General features: G+C 40.0%; 1 long non-coding RNA gene across 7 annotated transcripts in view; it reads right to left on the bottom strand.

The window, feature by feature from the left end:
* The window catches only part of LOC144312732 (uncharacterized), a 51211-nt gene that overhangs the window by 12583 nt on the left and 22258 nt on the right, over positions 1-16370 (bottom strand). For 2 of the 7 annotated variants that reach the window (XR_013378320.1, XR_013378314.1), the window contains one exon: positions 15168-15351. The exons of the other annotated variants lie outside the window; for them this stretch is intronic. This is a non-coding gene — a long non-coding RNA (uncharacterized LOC144312732). Of the gene's footprint in view, positions 1-15167; positions 15352-16370 lie in introns of those variants that run through there. 7 annotated transcript variants of the gene reach the window in all.

Consider the following 16370-nt stretch of genomic DNA (forward strand, 5'->3'; position numbering starts at 1 on the left):
CCTGTGGTTTACTTTATAATTTAGTTTATTTAGTGTTTGGTTTTTGTTTTGGTTAGGGTCTTGTCAATTTATTTTATAATAAAAAATGTCAATGTGTGCTGAAGGACTAAGTCATTTCATTTAACTATGGCTCTATCAGTAAAAGGATTCCCCACTCCTAAAAAAACACACATGTGTAGATTCTATTGATGACAAGTCAGAAGCAAAGCTGTCCTAAATGAAGCAAAGAATTATAGTTGACTCTTTAAAAACACTAGATTAAGGAAGCAACCTCTCTATGCAGTCAAAAATCCACATAAACTTTGGACTCCTCGAACACTTTACTAAGAGCCTACTCTTGACCTAAAGGTTTACCAATAACATAAATAATTGATTAACATATATATTGTATGTTATATGTATTACATATATTATATACTACACCCTTATGGTAAAGTAAGCTAGAAAAAAGAAAATATTATTAAGAAAATGATAAGGAAAATACATTAATAGCACCATACTGTATTTATAAAAAAAATCTATATATAAGTGAACCCACACAGTTCAAACCGTATCCAAATAATGTTATTCAAGGTCAACCGTATAGCCATTCTGTTCTGAACAACCTATCATTTGGGGGAAATCCACATAATTCTAATTCTAAATACAGAAACTCTCTGATTGTTTAACCAATATTCACATTGTCTCAGAACTCTGCTTGAAATTTCTCAGTGCCTATTCAACCATGGAATGGTAAAAATGAGGCACCCCTACCATCACCACCACCCCTCTTTGCGCTCATGGCAGACATTGCTAATTGATCACTCTTCCAGAGCCCAGATGTGGTCCAAAAAGCTTTCTCAAGGAGCACTTTGCTAGCTCAGTTGGTTGAGCACGTGACTCTTGATCTTGGGGTTGTAAGTTGAAGCCCCATGTTGGGTGTAGAGATTACTTAAAAATAAAATATTTAAAATTAAATTAAATTAAACTTAAAAAAGCTTTCTCTCTGCAGCATTCCAGAAGGCTGTTCCAATCAATCAAAATTGGTGTTTATGGTAAAACTTGTTTTGCCACCCTGGTTCTAGTTCAACTTTCTATTTTTAGAAAGAAAAATAAAAAAGACCAAGGGTGCGGATGTGACAACCACAAAAACATGCAGCAAGTTAGCTGCAAAACTCAAACTCAGAACTAGCTTTCTACCTCCCAATTGAATGCCCCTTCCAAGGCATCATTGTGTCCTCTTCTGCCACCACCAGGGAAGCCCTTCACTGAGCATCTGGTAAAGACCTTTTCACATAAATAATACATATAAGTGATTTGATCACATCTGTGTCAATAATATCCTGATAGACTTAGAGCTGGATTAAGAGGCGGAATAGTTGGGCAATAAACAATCTACTAAGGGGCATTGAAAAACAGTTACAAATGTAAGGAAGTGGAGAACTTGTCTCATCAAGACATTCTATGGAATTGGATGAAATATCAAATAAGTTGTTTGTGGTGGGAGTGGGGAGCTAGGGTCCCCTCAAGGAGCAGTCTCAGTATCAATAAATGTTCTCTAAGCTGGTGGTCTGATTAATTTTTATTTTGCAGAGTAGAGTAGTAACAAATCCTTGGGGACAGTAAAGAAAAGAATAAAAGCTAGCTGCCTTCTGCCTTCTCTGTACTTCCCCATGCATGCTCCTTTGCACTAGTATTGAACAAATCAGTCTAAAGGATCACTATATTTTTGGTCTGCTCTGAGCACCAAATTATTGATCCTCAGGGTATAGTAGCATGTCTCCAACCATCTCTGTTCCCTGTCCTCCCTGCCCCTGCCCCAGTCAACCCCTAAGTCTACCCATCCTTCCATCTTACCTACTCTAAAAAAGCTTTCCCAACTTCCACATTGCCCATGGTTATTAGTTTCTCTTTGGAGTATCATCTGCATCTTAATTAGGCCTTGGGAACACACCACCTGTGATCAGCAAGTATCTATGTAAGGACAACCTGCTTCTTTACCAAGCATGAACTGTATCTTTTCCTTATTTGTACACCATATAGCACCTAGTTGATGCTGCCATCACTCAAAAAGTATCTGGTGATTAAATGGCAAAAAGAAAAACTCACAGTCACTTTTAGACTTGACTTTCAAAGGGTCCATGGAAATCTTGGTGGCACAATTTCCTTTCCTCAAAAGCCTATCTGATTGGGTCCTATGCCACTCACACAAGGATTCAGCTTAGAGAAGCATGATTTTTATTTGCCTAAACTGGTTCTTTTCTTCCTTTCTTCCTTCCTTCTTTCCTTCCTTCCTTCCTTTCTTCCTTTCTCTTTCTTTTTTTAGGACTTGACTCTTATTTTATCACAGTGTTACCCATATAATAGTAATTTGTTTCTATTTGCTATCATGTCTAAGGCTAGCAACAACTTGTGGTGAGGCCCACAATGTAATTTATTTTATCCTCTTCATACAGGCCACAACTAGAGAGAAAGATGGAGAAGAAAGAAAAGTGGGGTAGGAATAAGAGAAGGATGAGCATAATGTGAATTCACTGGTAAAATGTGAATCTTTATCTAGAACACTGTTTTTGTTTTTTAAAGATTTATTTATTTATGCATGAGAGACACAGACTGAGAGGCAGAGACATAGGCAGGGGGAGAAGCAGGCTTCTTGCAGGAAGCCCAGTGTGGGACTTGATACTGGATCCCAGATCCCAGGATCACGACCTGAGCCAAAGGCAGGCACCCAACCACTGAGCCACCCAGGTGTCCCTAGAACACTGGTTCTTAATTTGAGGGAGAGTCTGTCCTCTAGGTAGGTGCCAGGTTAAATATAGTACACCCAGTTAAATTTACACATTCTAAAATTTATTCATTGTGGGGTGATTAGGTGGCTCAGTCAGTTAACTGTCTGCCTTCTGCTGAGGTCATGATCCTAGAGTCCTGGAATAGGGCCAGCACTAGGCTCCTTGCTCAGCAGGGAATCTGCTTCTCACTTTCCCTCTCCCTCTCCTCTGCTCATGCTCTCTCTCTCAAATAAATAAATAAATAAAATCTTTTAAAATAAAATAAAATGTATTCCTTATTTCTCTGAAATTCAAATTAGCATCCTGTTAAGCATCCTGTATTTTTATTTGCTAAATCTAAGCAATCCTATCCCAAGGAACATGTGGCAAAGTCTAGAGGCATTTTTGATTGTCATGACTTGGGAGTTGTTAAAAGATAAACTGAGATATATTAAAATTTTTAAGAGGTTTTTTTTTTTTTTAGGTTTTATTTATTTATTAATGAGAGACACAGAGAGACAGAGACATAGGCAGAGGGAGAAGCAGGCTCCCTGCAGGAAGCTGGATGTGGCACTGGATTCCAGGACCCCAGGATCACGACCTGAGCCAAAGGCAGATGCTCAACCACTGAGCCACCAAATTTTTAAGAGTTTATTTGAGCAAAAATCTATTAAAATCGGCAGCACCAAAATTTAAGTGGCTGAAAGCATTCCTCCAACACGCTCTAGAGACAAGACTTTTTAGAGTATACATGGAGGCAATGCAAGGATTGATTAGCCATAGCTTGAGCAGTTGCCTTATTTAGAAGAAACTAGTTGGCTGTTGTGACTGGTTGTCCTTAGGTTTTGATTTCTTTTCTTTTTTTTTTTTTTTTAGGTTTTGATTTCTTAACCTTGAGGCATTTATAGCTTTAGGTTTCGCTTAGGTCTGGTAAGGTTTTAGAACCACCTCGGTCTAATGGCCTCCTTGTTTAATCAATTTAACAGGATGCTACTGGCATCTAGTAGGCTGAGGCCAGGGATGCTGCTAAACATTCTATAATATCCAGGACAACCCCCCACTGCAAAGAATGATGTGATCCAAAATGTCAATAGCACCACTGTTAAGAAGCCTCGGATAATTTTTATCTCTAAAACACATGCTGAGATAAGCAATGGGTGTTATACTATATGTTGGCAAATTGAATTTGCATAAAATATTTTTAAAAATAAAAGAAAATAAAAAGTACCTAGTACGGCTAAAATGGCCCAGTAGGAAAACAGTATACATGTATATGTATAAGCATATATTTTTCCCCCCGGAAAACTATTCGCAAAGTTTCTTTCTTTTAAATCTACAAGCTATGATAATCTAGAGTTTCGTGATGATAATTTCTCCCTAGGGAGATATGACAAAATTCAGATCACATTTGGGGGAAAAAATACTCAGAAATAAGTGATTTTCCAGGATCCCACAGAGCCCCAGGAAAACAGAATTAAAACTCAAAAACCGCTAAACACATTGCTCATCACAATAAAACCAGCCTATCTGCACCCCTCCTCTGCTCTTACCATGCTCAGAATAGGGCAATTTCGAGTTTTAGTTTTCAAGAGGAGATCAAAAGTTTTCACAACTGATTAGCATCCAGAAAGCAATAGCTTCCCTTAACCTTGAGATGCAAATAGCCAAAGATTGTCAAGGGATCTGAAGGACTGGAGGATTTGATGGAAGATCAAATTCCCGACATTTCCAGGGCAATTAGTTTCACATGCAAAGTCACAGGAAGGTCCTGCCTCCTCTCCAGGAGCAGCAAAGCTGTAATAAGACTCTGAGCTTCACAAACTTGGGACTAATTGGCCCCCATCCACCCAGCAGAGTTCATTATTGTTATCCCCATTTCATAGAACACGGAAGGTGGATAGAAATCTTTGTACCCACCACCACTCAGCACAGACTTCCTTAATATTTCCCACTTTGGATCGCTTTACATAAACTCTGGGTACTGGGATTGTCTGGCTAATTATTCACACTCGTGGAAAGGCAAAGCCTAAAATCAAGTCAAATCTCTTTGCAGGTGCCTCTTAAAATTCCACTTGAAGGTGAGTCCTGGCCTCAAAAAAGGTTTAAAACAGTTCAACATTTTTATCTAATCGTTAAGGAAACCAGGGAGGAAGTTGTTGGCAATTACAGCCAGGACTTTGGAGCATGAGCTAAATTGATTTTGAAAGATCTGATTACTGAAGCGCTTCCCTCACACTGGCGGCCAGGGCTGGAGCCACGGCTGATTTCTCTGGACATGCTGTGGCAGTCGAGATCCAGCCAGGTGGCCGCATCCATTTGGTGACTCAAATGCAAGCCTGTTGTCACGATGGATTTTCTGCTCACAAATGTACAGTTACGTCTGCCTGTCTTTTTGTTATCGCCTTGGCTCTCTCAAGGGCAGCATGTCAGCTTCCTCCAGGGCCACTTAATGGCTGGAGAATCTTCCACTGGGTGACCCTGCCTGACTGACAAGGTATATGACAACCCCAGATTCTCTAGGGCTTTCACCTTGATGTTTCTCTTCCTCTGGCACTTTGCCCTATACAAGCTGGCAGCCTGCTTTCTCAAATGGGCCAGAGGACACCGGTTGCAAAGATGTGCCCAGAGAGAATGTGGCCAGCCAAAGATGCTGGTGGAATCCTTGCTGGCAAGACTGACTTCCAACTGAACATCTTAGCCCTGGCTTCCTCACCCTTTTGGCTTCCCGCTAGCCTTCCATAAAAAAGATAGGGCAAATAACAGGAGGCCTAGTTCCTACAAAGGTTTCTGCCCCCTTTACCTCTTAGGGGTGCTTGTAACAGTAAGGTGCTGTGGTTAAGAACAGGGCTCAGTCTCCTCATTTTACTAGCTTTTAATCTTACACAAGTTTTTTTTTTTTTTTTAACTACACCTTTCTCATCTATAAATGTAGGATAGCGATAATGAGACTGCAAAGAGTTGTAGGAAGCAATAAATGAACCACTGGCACATGGTAAGGGCTCAATAAATATGACCTTATAGGCTGGTAGTGGTGGAAGTGGGGGTGGTAGTTTGGGTTGTCCCTATAAATCAAAGGCATGGGTAAATTCAAACCTTCAGACCCACTCTATAATACCCACAAAAATGAAAGAAAAGAAAGAATGAATTATGAAGGGGGAGGGAAAAAATCCAAGTTGCTGCATTTTCTTCTTTGCCTGTTGCATCCTAAAATCTATCACCACTCCATTCCAGTGCCCTCCTCTTGCCCAGTTTTTACCAGAAATCCCTACCACCCACTGACCCTCACTCAGCCCCCTCACGTGCACGCTGCACACGTTAAAATCCTGCCGTCCATGACATCAAAGCTCCCTCTGTCCTCGACGCTCTAGTCTCTGCCATCACAGCATACTCACTGGAGCAGGCTTGCACACTAGCAAATCACACTGCTACCTTCAAGGGGTGACTTGAGGAGTATCAAGAAGCTATGCTTGCCCAAGAACCTCCCTGCACTGGTCTGCTGCAGAGCCTTCCTTTTGTCCTCAGTAGCCTGAAATGTCCAGTGAGAAAATTCAGTTTAGGCAACGTCAACCCCTGGACTACCACAGCAATGTTCATTTATTACATGGGAGAAAAACCGCTTCCCTGACTAGTAACACACTGGTTCACAAGAATTGAGCAGATTAGTGCACTGAAAAGAAAGCCAGGTGAGAGCTGGGCCACAGGATGAGGAAGTTTTGATGAGATCTTAGGGAGAAAACATTTTACTGCAAGAAAAGCAGGCAGCTCTGGAAACCATAATTACCAGGGGCTTGATATCCAAGAACTCAGATGCCCAAGACTGCAAGGCAAAGATAGAGGAAAGGTCATCTTCTCCCACTTTGCTTTTTGTAGCTGTGTCCTGTCTCTCTGAACCAGAAGGCAGTGCTGTCTTGCTGGGTATGCATATTCATGGCCCCACGCTGCTGCAGACAGAAAGGCACAAATATCTTAAATCTGCGTTTTCTGTTTCTGTCAGGAGGGTGGAAACTTTTGCAATCACATTGTAGAAGGCAGGAAGTTTGAGGGGAGAGATCATTACCTTTTTGAGCTTTAAGAGCAATAAACTTTTTAACCTGCAGGGTCTGTTGGGTAACTGATATCAAAAAATGGGGGAAGAGGGAATGAGAAGGGTGCACCATGTGGGGCTTCTATCATGTCCCTGTGGTGGATCACTTTATATGGGAGAAGGACCCAAGGGTAAAAAGAGCAATAATAAATGGAGACCAGAACAGCACAGAGTTCTAAAGTATTTCAGTTGATAAAGTCATTACTTTGGGTTACCTGGAGCACCTGAAGTATCAAATGTAATTTTTATCGACTTGCATAGATGCCATTAACATCTAACTCATAGATGCCATTTGGTATCTAACTCTTCCATGCCTACACACCTAAAAAATTTTTTTTTAATTTTTTAAAAATGAAAATTTAAAGAGAAAAAGAAAAGCAGGCAGATAAATTAGGATAACACACAAAATCTCAGTGATTTGACAGATAAAGGTTTACTTCTCATTCCCATCACAGTCCAATGTGGGATACAGTCCCTTAGGTACCCAGATCCTTGCAGTGGATACTCCTTGGAGTGAGTCAAGAGGGAAGAAGAGAGCACAAAGAAGGCTCCCTTGTCCTTAACCAGCTCAGCCCAGGGGCAACTAATATCATTTCAGCTTACATCACATTTGTGGGAACCAGTCATGGACCCCACACTTAACGCAAGGGGCTGTAGAAACACAGTCTAGAATGAACCCAGAGAGAAGAAAACATGGACTGGTGAGCAGTTAGTCTCTACCATAGCCAGTGACATTAATTTTAGCATCTAGTCAGTTTAACATTTGGTTTTCCCTTCATTAACACAATATATAATAAAGATATGATTGGGCTGAGCAAGATTCAAATTTGCAGTAGCTGAATCAGAGAAACAAATGATCTTTCCCTAGATTGGCACGTCTTTGGCAGGTTTGCTGTCACTTCCTATTTCCTGACCATGGTAGACGTGGCTAATTAATCATGACTCTCTTCCCTATAACTCTGGTCACAGCCACACAATCCTCAGTTTAGAACTGCAGATGTTCAAGACCAAGGAATCAGAGTTGACATACAAAACAAAATCTATTTGCATCCCTGATTCTTTCCACCCCTCACACTTTATAAACAAGGAAACTAAAACATAGGAAAAGAGAACGACTTCATTTATTCATTGACAAAGTTATATTTTGTCCCTACTATATATTAGACATTATGCTAAGCATAGACAATATTCCTTCAAACAAGATGAAAGCCTGCCTTCAGGAACTTATAGGAGAGTGGGAAGTCAGATGAGAATATAGGTAATTAAAATACAGTATGACAAATGCCATGAAGGAGGCAAGGGCAGACTGCTATGGGAGAACATGGCAGTGACAACTAACCTACTCTCGATGAAGGTTAGGAGAATCTTGCTGGAGGAAGAGCCATCTATGCTAGTCATGAAAATTGAACAGACTTTAGCCAAGCTGAAGAATAAAACACAGTCCGTGCAAAGACCAAAAGTAAAAATGAAGATGGCATGTATAGAAAACTAAGAGATTTATCCTGACTGGAGCACACAGTGCAGAGAGATGGAATTAAGGGTGTATCAATTAGTCATTGCTGTGTAACAAACCACCCCAAAACTCAGTGGCTTAAAATAATAACATCATTATTATTGCTCATGAGTCTATGGGTCAGCTGAGCAATTCTTCTAGCCTCAGCTATGCTCATTCAGCTAATGTCTGGACATTAGCTAGCTGTATTCTGGTTTCCGATAGCCCTGGCTGTCACAGCTGGGCTCTCCTCCAAGTAGTCTCTCATCTCCCAGCAGGCTAGCCTGGCCTTGTCCACATGGCAGTGGCAGGGTTCCACAAGAAAGAGCAGAAGCACTCTAAGCCTCTGATGCCAGGCTTAGAATCGACTCAGTGCCACTTCTAGGGCATTTGGTAAGTGAAAGCAAGTCACAAGGACAGCCCAGAGTCAAGAGGTAAGGAATCAGACTCTACCTCTTAACAGGAGAAACTACACAGCCTTTTTGCAAACATATGGATATAGGGAGAAAGAATTTAGGTCATTTCTTAAAATCAATCCACCACAAAAGGAGAACAGTTGCAAGAAATAAACCTGCAAAGAACATAAAAAGAGTTATTTTCCAAACTCAGATGCTTAGAGAGACAACAGAGAGCCATGGAAGAGTGATATGTTCAGATATAAACTCTAGAAAAGGGTTACTTTCATCCGAAAGATAATTGATGAAGGACTAGATCATGGCAGGAAAGATGAACTGCATAGTGGTTAGATCCAAAAGATAACTACAGATACCAAGCTGTTGTAGGGGTTAAAAGAAAGAGAAGCATCTAGGGTTACAGAGCTGGTGAATGGCAAGCTAAAATTAAAGCCAGGTCTTCTACATCCCAATCTGATGTTATCGCCATTACTCCCCTGGGTACAATATTCCAAGTTCAGAAAATTTTCCATCACTCCCCTACCAGTTACAGTGATTCCCTGACTTCTTTCTGAATCTATCTCCAGAACACAGGGACACTAAGGCCATTGTTAAGAAATAAACCTCATTGAAGCCCTGCTTATCACACTATCAGTAACAGAAAGCTTTTAGAGATAGGGAAATAACAATAGGCCCTCATAACCAGCATGTCTACCAGGTGTGGCTTAGAGAATTATTAACCATCCTTAGATAAATAAATCATGGCTGTTGCTTACCCAGAAGCCTGCTTCTCAGACTTGCTTATGTCAGAAGCAGCTCAGTTGCAAATCAACACCTGCCATGCATCTACCCTTTGACTTTCAATTTAGGGCTCATCTTTGAAACCAGTTTGTTTTCTCTGCCCACACCACCGTAATCCTTTGGTATGTCTCTCCCAGCCAGCAGTCTGCAGGCTTCCGTTTAATGTTAACTGCCCTAGAGAATGACTTCTTCAGAGCTACTCACAGTGAATCACATGTATGCCAAATAAATACTGCCCATATTTTGTCTAATCATTGCAAACATATCCTCCAAATCTGATTAAATCTATCTAATTGATTTTACAGGTCACAGTGATAACAGAAACTACCTCTATTTATAATGGATATTTGTCCCTATACTTGGACTGTACACTGCACTTTTCTGCCAAGGAGATCAAAACATTTTGTGAATGTTGTTTCATTTAATAGCACATTTTTGGAGTTAGGTTCTAATCAGTATTATACCTTCTCCTCCCCAGATCCAGTGTGATAGTTGAGTGCAGCAAAGATGGCTTCAATAATTCTGCACAGCCCTTATATTGCACACCCTTTTGCAGCAACTCCTACCAAGAGGTGGAGTCTCTGTCCCCACTTCTTGAATCTGGTTTGGCTTCATTACTTGCTTGAACCAACAGAAGATGACATATGTGACAGTGGGCAACTCAACAGGCCTTGCAGCTTCTTCTCCTGGAGTTGCTGCCATGATAATTAATGACAGCCTGCCAAATAGCCTGCCAAGCTAGCTAGTTAGGGGATTAGACAAAAGTATGTATACTGAGTCCCTAGCACATCCTAGGTATCATCCTACAGTAGATATGAGTGTCTTACCTCATTTTCTATAGTAATCAGTTTCTATCCAGGTAAAGCTTGGATTGAATTGGTAATTTTTACACCTTTCTTTTTAAGAATAGGAGAATAGTTTTTCTCTCTCCCTTGCTCAGAAATGTACTAAGGACCTGGTGTGATGATGGCCAGTTGGTATGTCAGATATGATTACCATCTGAAGGACAGCAGCAGGGCTTCTTCAAAAACCCTTTGCCCCTTACTGAGAGAAAGGGTTCACTTTGTAATATGTTCTCAAGCAATGAGCACAAAGAGCACTTTGAGTTCTGAATACTAAGTATAGTTCAAAAATCCAACTCATTGGAACCAGAAAGGAAAATCACAGGCTTGACAACAAAGTCACTCTTCGGGTTCTCAGAATCACTTGAAAAGACCAATTTTACTGTTTGCCTGCCAAACCTGAGTTTTTTTGTCCTATGGCTGCTAACCATGTAGGTCTCCAGGGGTCACAAAGGCCTCAAAAGCAGAAAGTCTGGGCTGCTGGAGCAGGAAAAACCAGTCAAACTGGTGGAGGGCAGTGCAGCAGGTGGCAACTTGCTCCCTCCTTGGAGTCCTTTGAGGTTTACAAGGAGAAAGGGGTGTGGTGCATGGATGGGGCCAGTGGAGAGGGTGGTCTGACCGTTTCTTGCCAAGACTGTGAGTGTGAGGGTGGCAGCAGAGCTGATAACATTCTCAAAACTGGAAAGCTGTTAAGAGAATAAGATACAGTGCCTGCTAAAGCACCCTGACCATCATCAGGAAATACAATAAACCAGGGCCAGCAGTCTTCAAAAGTGCCCACATGATGCTCTGATGCATACTCTCCCCAGTACATAGGGTACTCAAGGACACTGGGGACTGAGAATGGAGGAGGGAAGTGAGAAGATCAATAACCCCCACAAGGAGGCATTTTTGTTGGGGCGGTAGGGTGGGGGAAGGCTACCCTTAGGACAGTTTTCTTTGGCATGTGAGTTGATGCTTGCCAATACTCGCAATGAATTGAAGTCTGCGTGAAAGTTATTTTAATGAGTAGAAACTGTGACTCAATACTCCATTTTTCAGCAATGTCATATGTTTTCATTTTTCTTTTTTTTTTTTTTTTTTTAATTTTATTTATTTATGATAGTCACAGAGAGAGAGAGAGAGGCAGAGACACAGGCAGAGGGAGAAGCAGGCTCCATGCACCGGGAGCCCGACGTGGGATTCGATCCCGGGTCTCCAGGATCGCGCCCTGGGCCAAAGGCAGGCGCCAAACCGCTGCGCCACCCAGGGATCCCTGTTTTCATTTTTCTAAACCACACAAAATCCACCTTTCCGCCCTATGCAATGAGGTCAGTGAGAAGACTGGTTATCTGTCATCTTTGTAGCTTCCTCTCTCTGCCTTGGTCTGTATCAGAATATGGGGGGAAATGGAGACAAGAGCTCTGGTTCAGTCCCTGTCTGTCACTCTTATCAACACTAGGCCTTCTAATGTGTGCACATGGTTGAGAGCTGCTCCCCACATTTGTTGGTGCTAGCTGCTTTGCCTGTTTCTTCATTCTTCCTCTCCTTATGTCCTCAGGCCATAGGGGTGGCACAGCATCCCCACAACCACCTACTGGCCAATGGCCTGCACTTTTTGAAGGGCTTTGTATAAGAGGAAGCCTAGAATTCAGACGCCCTACACAGAAGTTCACAATCCCTATCCCTCTCAATTTCCAGGACAGAACTTGAGCATAGCCGTCTCAGCTGGAAAATGAAGAAGGTTGTCATTGTACCTGTGGATCAGGAAACCCAAAATCAAGGCTGCCTGCCCTTCCTCAGATGTAAATGGAAAATCTGCCCACTCATTCTTTGCCTCTGAGTTCACCACAATGAATAAAACAAGGCATAAGCTAAATAATTATGAACAACACCTTACCTGATGTCAAACCAGGGTTATTTCTCTGTCCTCCCAATTTAGGTAAATAATAGTAAACCTTTATTGATAAGCAGAGAAATGCAAAGGTGCCTGAACAACTTGTTTGTGTTTCCTTTGTCCAAGCTGGTATGGTCTCTAAGACAATAAATCCCCCATGAGTCATCACCAAGTGTTTACTTTTCAATATAATTACAATATAATGCACAACTACACAGTTAATTATGATGAATTCTTCCAATAATAATTGTCATCATCATTATTGTCAGATATTAACATTATTGGGAGCTTATTTTGTGATAAATGCCATACCAAGAGCTATACATGAAATACCTCATTTTATCCTTGGAACAAACCATAGAAGTAGGCATTATTATCTACATTTCTCACCTGTGAAAATTAAAGCTCAGGAAGATTACATTGCTCATGATCACTAGCTAATACATATAAGAACTGGGGTCAAGGACACATAGTTAAACTTGAGAGCCCAACTTTGAACCTTTATGGTATGTAGCATTCCTACCACATACAGGATATGTCCAGGAGTGATTCATGAAGCTCTTGCCCATTTTCCAAACATGTATAGCCACACATCACATTTCAGGTCCATTAAAGAACACACAACCTCCTGAACACCTCCTGCTGTTTTACACATTGGAGCCTTAGTTTATATGGGTCCCTCTGCTAGGATTACTCTCTTCCTACCCCTTTTGATCATTCATCTTACAAAAATCAGCTGAGACATAAGGTCCCTAGAAGACCTTCCCTGGTACTTTCCCCAGGTTGAGTTTGTATCCTCATTTTGTTGTTCACTAGCACCATAGGCATTCTTCTGTCACTTCCCACACTGTACTATAGTATTATATATCCTGTTTATCTGTCCTACTAGACTCTATGTCCCTTAAAAAATAGTATACATATATACATATATACATACATGCTGCATACATATCCTGTTATATATAACATGTATTTCTTATTACATATATTATATATCCCATTGTATATAAAAATGTTTACATATATTTTATATGTTCATATTTTATACATATTTTTAATCTCCAACAGATTGTATCTGTTTTATTGAGTTCTGATATAATCAGAACTTGCTGAGTTTGCTGAGTTGCACTACCAACAATGTTCAGTCAGTTTCCAATGCTTATCTAAAAGCATTACCCACAGCTTTAGAACAATAGGTAAAAAATAATCACATTTTAGTTCAACCAATATTTATCACAAAGTCACTTACTAAAAGAGCACAAAGGTACCCTGGAGAAAATTTAGTTCCAAATGGTGTATAGATGGAAGACTCTGAAATGAGGAGCAAGGAACTAAGTTCAAGTCACTCAACCACTTTCCAGCTCAGGCAAACTTGCGACCTCTCTACATTTTGGTTGGCTTATCTGTGGAATAGTATTAATCATGTTTTATCAGGCACAAACGGCTGGTGTAAGGACCAACTGAACTAGTATTTATGGATATACTTTGCTTACTAAAAAAATCATATAATCAAATGTTTTTGTTTCATTTTTGCCTTTCACAGAACCTGGGGCATAGTAAATGTTCAAGAATTGACATTAAAATGAATTAATAATTAAATTCTTCATTTCCTGGTTGAGATATCAGAAATTAGATTAAGTAACTTGCCTGAGATCTCCCTAGACTGTAAGCTCACTGATAGCAAGAGTTGTTTGTTTATTTGTTTTATCCCCAGCACCTATCACCGGTGCCTGTCCCATGATAGGTGCTCCATGAATGTTTATGGGAGGAAGAAAGGGAAAAGAGGAAAGGAGTAATTCATCCACCTAGGGGTGGCTGAAAGCCTCAGAGTGCTGATTTTCTACTCATAGGGTAGGTCAATGGTTTTCGAAGCGTGGTCCTGAGAATCAGCAGCATCAGCATCACTTGGAAACTTCTGAGAAATGCAAATTCTCAGGCTCCATCTCAGACTTGCTGAACCGGAAACTCAGGGGGTGGGGCCCAGAAATCTGGGTTTGAACAAGAGTTCCAGGTGGTTCTGATGCATGCCAAAGTTTGACAACCATAGCTGGAGGAGAAACTCTTCATTATCTGCCTATATTTGAAAATAAATGGACAGAAAAAGGTGAATTTATTTATAGCTTTTAAATAATTTATTCTAGAAACCTAATGCACATTACTTTCATTGTCATTTCCTACTAACTTGACACACTTATGATACAAGGGGGAAACATTTCTGGAAAGATTACATCAATAATGCAGTACATTTTTGGTTAAAAATAACATTTACTGAATTGTTTTCTAAGTATAGAAGACTACGTAATCATTGCTAATAATAAGGTTAAAACTGAAAATTGTAGTGACAGTTCTATAGAGCTTACTATGTGGCAGGCACTATTCCAAGCACTCTTCCTATATTAACTAGCTTATTACTCAAAACAATCCCATGGGACAGGTACAGTTTCTATCATCCCCATTTTATAGAGAGGAAATTGAGACATAATGTAGAGGTTACACAACTTCCCAAAGGTCACATGGCCTGGTAGATCCAGGATTTGTATTCATGCAGACCAACTCCAGCATCCATGGGATTAACCACTATGCAATACTATAAATCACCCATAACTGAGGGATTATCACTAATTATTAATAGTTATGATGAATTTAATATTTTCCTTCAGCTTTGTAAATATATATGTGCGTATGTGTGTATATATATACATATATATGCATCTGTACATACATGTATATACACCATATTGGCAAATATATTTATAATTGACTTATTTACATGTAAATAATTTTAACATATTTTTACATTTTTAACATATTTTTATATATGTATTACAATTTAAAAAATAGAGTCAGGTCACATGCTGCTATAACCTAATTTCTTTATTTAATAATATATTGTAAACACATTCTAATATTATTACAATTCTAAAACAATTGTAATGCTGTAATTAATTCTCTTCTACTTTAGGGGCACCTGGGTGGCTCAGTAGGTTAAATGTCTGCCTTTGGCTCAGGTCATGATCCTGGGGTCCTGTGATCAAGCCCTGCATCAGGCTTCCTGCTCAGTGGGGAGTCTGCTTCTCCCTCTCCCGTTCCCCCTGCTTGTGTGCTCTCAATCTCTCTCTGTGTCAAATAGATAAATAAAATGTTTTTTTTTAAGTTTAAAAAATTATCTTCTACCTTATTTAATCAATTCTCTAGTGGTAGACAATAAAATTGAATACAATGTTTTGTATGATACATAACACAGAAATGAACATCTCTGAACTTAAAGTGTAATGACTATGCACTTCATTTTTGAATCTCTGCATAACTCTCCAATGTGGGCTCACACAAATAATGAAAAATAACTCTCTTCAAATAGTACATACAGCCCATAAACGTTCTTCCCTTAAAACTTTATAACAGCAAAATTTAATTTACCCCACAGCCCAGCAGCTAGATTATGTGATAATTATACAGGTCATTTAAAAATACTCTGAATGACAATTTCATTATCTTTATGTTAAGGAAACCATAGGTACTGTATTATTAGAGATTCAGAGATGCAGTGACAGAACTGAATAGCAGTCAAAGGTCAAAATATTTGTGAAGGAAAATAAAAACTCTCCTTGTATATAGATTCATCGCCTGGATGAGACAGTATCTAGAACATAGCAAATGTTTTGTAGCTAAATGAATATTAAGACCTGGTGAATAGGTGAAAATATGATGGAAACTAGAGATGGGGAGAACATAGGCCGTCTTTCCTGACATTTCTAAAAAAGCTGTTCATTCCATTGTGGCAGACAACTTGAATATGATTCACACACCAACACTACAGACAGGTATAAAAAAAGCAAAGCACTTCATTTACATACAACCACATTCTTGGTACAGACTTCCAGGGCCTCAGCATGTTTGGGTCTGGCCTAAGGTCTCCTAAAGTCAATATTCCAAGGAACTTGAGGAAAACCAAAGTACTTAAGCCAAATTGGAGAGGCCCAGGATGTCTGCTGCAAGCTAAAAATAATAGGGTCTTTGTGTTCACACTAATTACAGTAGGAAGAAGAGGCATGATTCTACTAAGACTTAACATGATTCTCCAGACTTAACTAGAGGGTCAGTGCTGGGGAAATGTTTTGGGAGGAGACAGGTTGATA

The sequence above is a fragment of the Canis aureus genome, chromosome 4, assembly GCF_053574225.1.
Source record: "Canis aureus isolate CA01 chromosome 4, VMU_Caureus_v.1.0, whole genome shotgun sequence".
NCBI classification, from domain to species: domain Eukaryota; kingdom Metazoa; phylum Chordata; class Mammalia; order Carnivora; family Canidae; genus Canis; species Canis aureus.